Consider the following 10,395-nt stretch of genomic DNA (forward strand, 5'->3'; position numbering starts at 1 on the left):
CCCCCCTTCCCTAACTCCCCCCCTTCCCTAACCCTGTCGACGAGCTGCGGGTGCCCGCGGGTCCACCTGCGGGCAGGGCCCCTCCCACTCGCGACCTCGCCCGCCGAGACGGCAGCGCGCGCCCGTCGCCCGGCTGTCAGGCTGTCTGCCCCTCCCCCCCTCCTCCCCTAACTCGGCCGCAGAGCCGCCAGGAGCCGCGGGTCGACGAGCCCGACGGGGTTCTATCCCCTCCCCCCCTTCCCTAACTCCCCCCCTTCCCTAACTCTCGACGAGCTGCGGGTGCCCGCGTGTCCACCTGTCGGCCGGGCCTCTCGCACTCGCGACCTCTGCCGCCGAGCCGCCAGCGCGCGCGCGTCGCCCGCCTGGCAGGGACTCCGCCCCTCCTCCCTCCTTCCCTCACTCTGCCGCCGAGCTGGCGGTGCCCGCGGGTCCAGCTGTCGGCCGGGCCTCTCCCACTCGCGACCTCGCCCGCCGAGCCGCCAGAACGCGCCCGTCGCCCGGTTGTCAGGGTGTCTGCCCCTCCCCCCCTTCCCTCACTCTGCCGCCGAGCTGGCGGTGCCCGCGTGTCCACCTGTCGGCCGGGCCTCTCGCACTCGCGACCTATGGCGCCCAGCCGCCAGCGCGCGCGCGTCGCCCGCCTGGCAGGGACTCCGCCCCTCCTCCCTCCTTCCCTCACTCTGCCGCCGAGCTGGCGGTGCCCGCGGGTCCAGCTGTCGGCCGGGCCTCTCCCACTCGCGACCTCGCCCGCCGAGCCGCCAGCACGCGCCCGTCGCCCGGTTGTCAGGGTGTCTGCCCCTCCCCCCCTTCCCTCACTCTGCCGCCGAGCTGGCGGTGCCCGCGTGTCCAACTGTCGGCCGGGCCTCTCGCACTCGCGAACTATGGCGCCCAGCCGCCGGCGCGCGCCCGTCGCCCGGCTGTCAGGCTGTCTGCCCCTCCCCCACTCCTCCCCTAACTCGGCCGCAGAGCCGCCAGGAGCCGCGGGTCGACCAGCGCGACGGGGTTCTAGCCCCTCCCCCCCTTCCCTAACTCCCCCCCTTCCCTAACTCTGTCGACGAGCTGCGGGTGCCCGCGGGTCCACCTGCGGGCAGGGTCTCTCCCACTCGCGACCTCCCCCGCCGAGCCGCCATTGCGCGCCCGTCGCCCGGCTGTCAGGCTGTCTGCCCCTCCCCCACTCCTCCCCTAACTCGGCCGCAGAGCCGCCAGGAGCCGCGGGTCGACCAGCGCGACGGGGTTCTAGCCCCTCCCCCCCTTCCCTGACTCCCCCCCTTCCCTAACCCTGACGACGAGCTGCGGGTGCCCGCGGGTCCACCTGCGGGCAGGGCCCCTCCCACTCGCGACCTCGCCCGCGGAGACGGCAGCGCGCGCCCGTCGCCCGGCTGTCAGGCTGTCTGCCCCTCCCCCACTCCTCCCCTAACTCGGCCGCAGAGCCGCCAGGAGCCGCGGGTCGACCAGCGCGACGGGGTTCTAGCCCCTCCCCCCCTTCCCTGACTCCCCCCCTTCCCTAACCCTGACGACGAGCTGCGGGTGCCCGCGGGTCCACCTGCGGGCAGGGCCCCTCCCACTCGCGACCTCGCCCGCGGAGACGGCAGCGCGCGCCCGTCGCCCGGCTGTCAGGCTGTCTGCCCCTCCCCCACTCCTCCCCTAACTCGGCCGCAGAGCCGCCAGGAGCCGCGGGTCGACCAGCGCGACGGGGTTCTAGCCCCTCCCCCCCTTCCCTGACTCCCCCCCTTCCCTAACCCTGACGACGAGCTGCGGGTGCCCGCGGGTCCACCTGCGGGCAGGGCCCCTCCCACTCGCGACCTCGCCCGCGGAGACGGCAGCGCGCGCCCGTCGCCCGGCTGTCAGGCTGTCTGCCCCTCCCCCACTCCTCCCCTAACTCGGCCGCAGAGCCGCCAGGAGCCGCGGGTCGACCAGCGCGACGGGGTTCTAGCCCCTCCCCCCCTTCCCTAACTCCCCCCCTTCCCTAACCCTGACGACGAGCTGCGGGTGCCCGCGTGTCCACCTGCCGGCAGGGCCTCTCCCACTCGCGACCTCGCCCGCCGAGCCGCCAGCGCGAGCCCGTCTCCCGGCTGTCAGGGTGTCTGCCCCTCCTCCCCCCTTTCCTCACTCTGCGCCGAGCTGGCGGTGCCCGCGTGTCCACCTGTCGGCCGGGCCTCTCGCACTCGCGACCTCTGCCGCCGAGCCGCCAGCGCGCGCGCGTCGCCCGCCTGGCAGGGACTCCGCCCCTCCTCCCTCCTTCCCTCACTCTGTCGCCGAGCTGGCGGTGCCCGCGGGTCCAGCTGTCGGCAGGGCCTCTCCCACTCGCGACCTCGCCCGCCGAGCCGCCAGCACGCGCCCGTCGCCCGGTTGTCAGGGTGTCTGCCCCTCCCCCCCTTCCCTCACTCTGCCGCCGAGCTGGCGGTGCCCGCGTGTCCACCTGTCGGCCGGGCCTCTCGCACTCGCGAACTTTGGCGCCCAGCCGCCGGCGCGCGCGCGTCGCCCGCCTGGCAGGGAGTCTGCCCCTCCCCCCCCTTCCCTAACTCGGCCGCAGAGCCGCCAGGAGCCGCGGGTCGACGAGCCCGACGGGGCTCTATCCCCTCCCCCCCTTCCCTAACCCTGTCGACGAGCTGCGGGTGCCCGCGGGTCCACCTGCGGGCAGGGCCTCTCCCACTCGCGACCTCGCCCGCCGAGCCGGCAGCGCGCGCCCGTCGCCCGGCTGTCAGGCTGTCTGCCCCTCCCCCCCTCCTCCCCTAACTCGGCCGCAGAGCCGCTTGGAGCCGCGGGTCGACGAGCCCGACGGGGTTCTAGCCCCTCCCCCCCTTCCCTAACTCCCCCCCTTCCCTAACCCTGTCGACGAGCTGCGGGTGCCCGCGGGTCCACCTGCGGGCAGGGCCCCTCCCACTCGCGACCTCGCCCGCCGAGACGGCAGCGCGCGCCCGTCGCCCGGCTGTCAGGCTGTCTGCCCCTCCCCCCCTCCTCCCCTAACTCGGCCGCAGAGCCGCCAGGAGCCGCGGGTCGACGAGCCCGACGGGGTTCTATCCCCTCCCCCCCTTCCCTAACTCCCCCCCTTCCCTAACTCTCGACGAGCTGCGGGTGCCCGCGTGTCCACCTGCGGGCAGGGCCTCTCCCACTCGCGACCTCGCCAGCCGAGGCGCCAGCGCGCGCCCGTCGCCCGGTTGTCAGGCTGTCTGCCCCTCCCCCCCTTCCCTCACTCTGCCGCCGAGCTGGCGGTGCCCGCGTGTCCACCTGTCGGCCGGGCCTCTCGCACTCGCGACCTCTGCCGCCGAGCCGCCAGCGCGCGCGCGTCGCCCGCCTGGCAGGGACTCCGCCCCTCCTCCCTCCTTCCCTCACTCTGCCGCCGAGCTGGCGGTGCCCGCGTGTCCACCTGTCGGCCGGGCCTCTCGCACTCGCGACCTATGGCGCCCAGCCGCCAGCGCGCGCGCGTCGCCCGCCTGGCAGGGACTCCGCCCCTCCTCTCTCCTTCCCTCACTCTGCCGCCGAGCTGGCGGTGCCCGCGGGTCCAGCTGTCGGCCGGGCCTCTCCCACTCGCGACCTCGCCCGCCGAGCCGCCAGCACGCGCCCGTCGCCCGGTTGTCAGGGTGTCTGCCCCTCCCCCCCTTCCCTCACTCTGCCGCCGAGCTGGCGGTGCCCGCGTGTCCACCTGTCGGCCGGGCCTCTCGCACTCGCGAACTATGGCGCCCAGCCGCCGGCGCGCGCGCGTCGCCCGCCTGGCAGGGAGTCTGCCCCTCCCCCCCCTTCCCTAACTCGGCCGCAGAGCCGCCAGGAGCCGCGGGTCGACGAGCCCGACGGGGTTCTAGCCCCTCCCCCCCTTCCCTAACTCCCCCCCTTCCCTAACCCTGTCGACGAGCTGCGGGTGCCCGAGGGTCCACCTGTCGGCCGGGCCTCTCGCACTCGCGACCTCTGCCGCCGAGACAGCAGCGCGCGCCCGTCGCCCGGCTGTCAGGCTGTCTGCCCCTCCCCCACTCCTCCCCTAACTCGGCCGCAGAGCCGCCAGGAGCCGCGGGTCGACCAGCGCGACGGGGTTCTAGCCCCTCCCCCCCTTCCCTAACTCCCCCCCTTCCCTAACCCTGACGACGAGCTGCGGGTGCCCGCGGGTCCACCTGCGGGCAGGGCCCCTCCCACTCGCGACCTCGCCCGCGGAGACGGCAGCGCGCGCCCGTCGCCCGGCTGTCAGGCTGTCTGCCCCTCCCCCACTCCTCCCCTAACTCGGCCGCAGAGCCGCCAGGAGCCGCGGGTCGACCAGCGCGACGGGGTTCTAGCCCCTCCCCCCCTTCCCTAACTCCCCCCCTTCCCTAACCCTGACGACGAGCTGCGGGTGCCCGCGGGTCCACCTGCGGGCAGGGCCCCTCCCACTCGCGACCTCGCCCGCCGAGACGGCAGCGCGCGCCCGTCGCCCGGCTGTCAGGCTGTCTGCCCCTCCCCCACTCCTCCCCTAACTCGGCCGCAGAGCCGCCAGGAGCCGCGGGTCGACGAGCCCGACGGGGCTCTATCCCCTCCCCCCCTTCCCTCACCCTGTCGACGAACTGCGGGTGCCCGCGTGTCCACCTGCCGGCAGGGCCTCTCCCACTCGCGACCTCGCCCGCCGAGCCGCCAGCGCGAGCCCGTCTCCCGGCTGTCAGGGTGTCTGCCCCTCCTCCCCCCTTTCCTCACTCTGCGCCGAGCTGGCGGTGCCCGCGTGTCCACCTGTCGGCCGGGCCTCTCGCACTCGCGACCTCTGCCGCCGAGCCGCCAGCGCGCGCGCGTCGCCCGCCTGGCAGGGACTCCGCCCCTCCTCCCTCCTTCCCTCACTCTGCCGCCGAGCTGGCGGTGCCCGCGTGTCCACCTGTCGGCCGGGCCTCTCGCACTCGCGACCTCTGCCGCCGAGCCGCCAGCGCGCGCGCGTCGCCCGCCTGGCAGGGACTCCGCCCCTCCTCCCTCCTTCCCTCACTCTGCCGCCGAGCTGGCGGTGCCCGCGGGTCCAGCTGTCGGCCGGGCCTCTCCCACTCGCGACCTCGCCCGCCGAGCCGCCAGCACGCGCCCGTCGCCCGGTTGTCAGGCTGTCTGCCCCTCCCCCCCTTCCCTCACTCTGCCGCCGAGCTGGCGGTGCCCGCGTGTCCACCTGTCGGCCGGGCCTCTCGCACTCGCGACCTATGGCGCCCAGCCGCCAGCGCGCGCGCGTCGCCCGCCTGGCAGGGAGTCTGCCCCTCCCCCCCTTCCCTAACTCGGCCGCAGAGCCGCCAGGAGCCGCGGGTCGACGAGCCCGACGGGGCTCTATCCCCTCCCCCCCTTCCCTAACCCTGTCGACGAGCTGCGGGTGCCCGCGGGTCCACCTGCGGGCAGGGCCTCTCCCACTCGCGACCTCGCCCGCCGAGCCGGCAGCGCGCGCCCGTCGCCCGGCTGTCAGGCTGTCCGCCCCTCCCCCCCCCTCCCCTAACTCGGCCGCAGAGCCGCTTGGAGCCGCGGGTCGACGAGCCCGAAGGGGTTCTATCCCCTCCCTCCCTTCCCTAACTCCCCCCCTTCCCTAACTCTGTCGACGAGCTGCGGGTGCCCGCGGGTCCACCTGCGGGCAGGGTCTCTCCCACTCGCGACCTCGCCCGCCGAGCCGCCAGCGCGCGCCCGTCGCCCGGCTGTCAGGCTGTCTGCCCCTCCCCCCGCTTCCCTAACTCGGCCGCAGAGCCGCCAGGAGCCGCGGGTCGACGAGCCCGACGGGGTTCTATCCCCTCCCCCCCTTCCCTGACTCCCCCCCTTCCCTAACCTTGTCGACGAGCTGCGGGTGCCCGCGGGTCCACCTGCGGGCAGGGCCCCTCCCACTCGCGACCTCGCCCGCCGAGACGGCAGCACGCGCCCGTCGCCCGGTTGTCAGGCTGTCTGCCCCTCCCCCCCTTCCCTCACTCTGCCGCCGAGCTGGCGGTGCCCGCGTGTCCACCTGTCGGCCGGGCCTCTCGCACTCGCGACCTATGGCGCCCAGCCGCCAGCGCGCGCGCGTCGCCCGCCTGGCAGGGAGTCTGCCCCTCCCCCCCTTCCCTAACTCGGCCGCAGAGCCGCCAGGAGCCGCGGGTCGACGAGCCCGACGGGGCTCTATCCCCTCCCCCCCTTCCCTAACCCTGTCGACGAGCTGCGGGTGCCCGCGGGTCCACCTGCGGGCAGGGCCTCTCCCACTCGCGACCTCGCCCGCCGAGCCGGCAGCGCGCGCCCGTCGCCCGGCTGTCAGGCTGTCTGCCCCTCCCCCCCTCCTCCCCTAACTCGGCCGCAGAGCCGCCAGGAGCCGCGGGTCGACGAGTCCGAAGGGGTTCTATCTCCTCCCCCCCTTCCCTAACTCCCCCCCTTCCCTAACTCTCGACGAGCTGCGGGTGCCGGCGTGTCCACCTGCGGGCGGGGCCTCTCCCAATCGCGACCTCGCCCGCCGAGCCGCCAGCGCGCGCCCGTCGCCCGGCTGTCAGGCTGTCTGCCCCTCCCCCACTCCTCCCCTAACTCGGCCGCAGAGCCGCCAGGAGCCGCGGGTCGACGAGCCCGACGGGGTTCTATCCCCTCCCCCCCTTCCCTAACTTCCCCCCTTCCCTAACTCTCGACGAGCTGCGGGTGCCCGCGTGTCCACCTGCGGGCAGGGCCTCTCCCACTCGCGACCTCGCCAGCCGAGGCGCCAGCGCGCGCCCGTCGCCCTGTTGTCAGGCTGTCTGCCCCTCCCCCCCTTCCCTCACTCTGCCGCCGAGCTGGCGGTGCCCGCGTGTCCACCTGTCGGCCGGGCCTCTCGCACTCGCGACCTCTGCCGCCGAGCCGCCAGCGCGCGCGCGTCGCCCGCCTGGCAGGGACTCCGCCCCTCCTCCCTCCTTCCCTCACTCTGCCGCCGAGCTGGCGGTGCCCGCGTGTCCACCTGTCGGCCGGGCCTCTCGCACTCGCGACCTCTGCCGCCGAGCCGCCAGCGCGCGCGCGTCGCCCGCCTGGCAGGGACTCCGCCCCTCCTCCCTCCTTCCCTCACTCTGCCGCCGAGCTGGCGGTGCCCGCGGGTCCAGCTGTCGGCCGGGCCTCTCCCACTCGCGACCTCGCCCGCCGAGCCGCCAGCACGCGCCCGTCGCCCGGTTGTCAGGGTGTCTGCCCCTCCCCCCCCTTCCCTCACTCTGCCGCCGAGCTGGCGGTGCCCGCGTGTCCACCTGTCGGCCGGGCCTCTCGCACTCGCGACCTATGGCGCCCAGCCGCCGGCGCGCGCGCGTCGCCCGCCTGGCAGGGACTCCGCCCCTCCTCCCTCCTTCCCTCACTCTGCCGCCGAGCTGGCGGTGCCCGCGGGTCCAGCTGTCGGCCGGGCCTCTCCCACTCGCGACCTCGCCCGCCGAGCCGCCAGCGCGCGCCCGTCGCCCGGTTGTCAGGCTGTCTGCCCCTCCCCCCCCTTCCCTCACTCTGCCGCCGAGCTGGCGGTGCCCGCGTGTCCACCTGTCGGCCGGGCCTCTCGCACTCGCGACCTATGGCGCCCAGCCGCCGGCGCGCGCGCGTCGCCCGCCTGGCAGGGACTCCGCCCCTCCTCCCTCCTTCCCTCACTCTGCCGCCGAGCTGGCGGTGCCCGCGGGTCCAGCTGCCGGCCGGGCCTCTCCCACTCGCGACCTCGCCAGCCGAGCCGCCAGCGCGCGCGCGTCGCCCAGTTGTCAGGGTCTCCGCCCCTCCCCCCCTCCTTCCCTCACTGGGCCGCAGAGCGGCCAGCGCCCGCGGGTCGAGCACCCGGACGGACCTCTCCCACTCGCGACCTCTGCCGCCGAGCTGCCGTGTTGATCCCGCTCGACCTCACCCGAGTGGGCTCTCGGCTCGCCCTGCCTTCCGGGGTTGATCTGGTCTCGGCGACCGAGCCGCCAGATCGACCCGTTCTCTTCCGTTTGCTTTTTCTTTTTCAGGTGCGTCGGGTTTCTTGGTTGCGGTTATGTGAGGGACGAGTGCGTGCTTTTGCTTTTGAGGCGCTGCTATATGAACGCGTCGTTTCAAATCCAAGTCTCTTCATTTGTGCCGTTGCTCAACGTTGCTTTTGCCGAAAGAGCCGTCGTCCGGGTCACAAAAGGGCTTTCTCCTGGCGTGCCCAAAGATGGTGACGGGGACACGGACGGGGATGCTGGCGAGTTGTTGTTCTGGGGCGTGTGCTCACACCGTCTGACGTGGGCCTGCGATCCCCCTCGGATGGGAGTGCATTCCGCTGCTCCGTGGGTGGGGAGTCAAGAATCCTTCCCGTCCCGTCCGTCCGTGCGTCCGTCATCCCTCGCCCAGGGACGTTCTCGAGAAGTGTGGGCGGATCCCGTTCTCCTGTCTGCGCCGTTGACTGAGCGGAGAAACGCGAACTAGGATGGGCTCCGTCTGGCAACGAGTCCCCGTCGGTCGCCCACTAAGCTCCTATGCTGGGGCTGGCTCACTGGATAGCTGGTTGGGGGTCGGGCGCCACCTGCCTGTCGGGCGCTTTTTCAGAGGGTCTTGGGGCGGGGCGACCACGGATGGAGCCGGCCCGGGCCGGCTAACTCTTGAATGCCTTGAGGCTGTGGAAGGAGGCGGTGTGGGAGGGGCACCTTGGGACAGAGGTCAAGGGGGCGGGGATAGGTAGCCACTTCGGCTTTTCGGTTTGGGTGGGAAATCTTGACGAAACTTAACTGGATTCGAGAAAACGGGCATTGGATCCCAAGGGAATCGACTTCCTTCTCTCTGGCCTGATCACTTCGCATGGGGGAATCTTAGTTCTCCCGCCAAGGATGTTGAAACCAAGACGTGACAGGTCACGCGGGTCCAGTCTCTCCAGTGAGGTTCAGGGGCAGAACACAAGGGTCAAAGTTCGCCTCGTGACAACGAAACCCTGCGCACCCACCCCACTCCTCCGCCACCCCACCCCCCCCCCCCCCGCGCCGGCCAAATCGGAACACTCCCTTGTCTGCCCAAGACAAGTGCTGGCCGGTGGTGGCTGAGGTGAGGGGGGCAGACTCCCGTTGCACGGGAGTGAGCTTGATCCCGGAGGTGATGAGCTCAGAAAACACAAGCAAATATTCAGAAGAATATCTGTGCACGTTGTCCTTTGCTGACTGTGTCTTTCTGTCTCTGCCCGCACCACCTACACACGCTGCCCACGCCCCCAACGCGTACACACACAGCGCACGCACTCCCGCACGGCCCTACGCAGCACCCGCACACACGCCGGCCACACCCTGCACACCCACTCACACACACACACAGCGTTGTCCTTGGACTGGCTCTGTCTCTCTGCCGGCCCCCCCCCACACCCACGTGGCGCACAGACACACCACCACCCCGACACTGGCCCCCTACACACACGGCCCTATGCGCCACCGCACACAGGCACACACCCCGCACGCACACTCCCACCCCCCCCACCCCGCCCCACTATGTTGTCCTTGGCCTGGCTGTGTGTCTCTCTGCCTCTGCCTCTGCCTCTGCCCCTCCCCCCACTCACAACTACGTGGGACCTGCACACAGCACAGACACACACCCCCCACACACACTGCCCTCCCCCACACGGTCCTATGGGCCACCGCACCCACGCACACACCCGGCACCCACACTGCTTCTCACCCCCCCGCCCCTCCCCCACACACTATGTTGTCCTTGGCCTGGCTGTGTGTCTCTCTGCCCGCCCCCCCCTTAACAACCACGTGGCACCCGCACACAGCACAGACACACCCCCCACCCACCCCCGCCCCTCCCCCTCCACACACTATGTTGTCCTTGGCCTGGCTGTGTGTCTCTCTGCCCGCCGCCCCCCTCACACCCACGTGGCACCCGCACACAGCAGAGACACCCCCCCCTACACACACACTGCCCCCCCCCGCGCGGTCCTAGGCGCCTCCGCACACACGCACACACCCCGCACGCACACTCCCCACCCCGCACCCCGAACCCGCCCACCCACACTACGTTGTCCTTGGCCTGGCTGTCTCTCTCTGCCTCTGTCACTGCCCGCCCCTCCCACACCCGCACCCACAGGCGCACACACCCCCGTGGCATTCGCACACAGCACAGACACAATATCCCCCCACACTGCCCCCCTACACACACGGTCCTAGGTGCCATCGCACACACGCACACACCCCGCACGCACACTCCCACCCCCCGCCCCGCCCCCCCCACACTATGTTGTCCTTGGCCTGGCTGTGTCTCTTTGCCTCTGCCTCTGCCCCTCCCCCCACTCACCCCTCCGTGGGACCTGCACACAGCACAGACACCCCCCCACACACACACACTGCCCCCCCCACGGTCCTATGGGCCACCGCACACACCCCGCACCCACACTCCCCCCCGCCCCCTCCCCCACACACTACGTTGTCCTTGGCCTGGCTGTCTCTCTCTGCCGCTGTCACTGCCCGCTCCCCTCCCCCACACCCGCACCCACAGGCGCACACACCCACGTGGCACCCGCACACAGCACAGACACACCACCCCCCA

General features: G+C 72.8%; 1 long non-coding RNA gene across 1 annotated transcript in view; it reads right to left on the minus strand.

Annotated features, from left to right (window-relative positions):
* Positions 1 to 8,361, minus strand: part of LOC145534272 (uncharacterized) — a 29,398-nt gene extending 21,037 nt beyond the window's left edge. Inside the window, exon 1 of the long non-coding RNA XR_014074392.1 lies at positions 7,697 to 8,361. This is a non-coding gene — a long non-coding RNA (uncharacterized LOC145534272). The remainder of the gene's footprint in view (positions 1 to 7,696) is intronic.
* Positions 8,362 to 10,395: the final 2,034 nt, after the last annotated feature.

This window comes from Giraffa tippelskirchi, chromosome 14 (assembly GCF_054371585.1).
Source record: "Giraffa tippelskirchi isolate mGirTip1 chromosome 14, T2T-mGirTip1v1.2.pri, whole genome shotgun sequence".
NCBI lineage: Eukaryota > Metazoa > Chordata > Mammalia > Artiodactyla > Giraffidae > Giraffa > Giraffa tippelskirchi.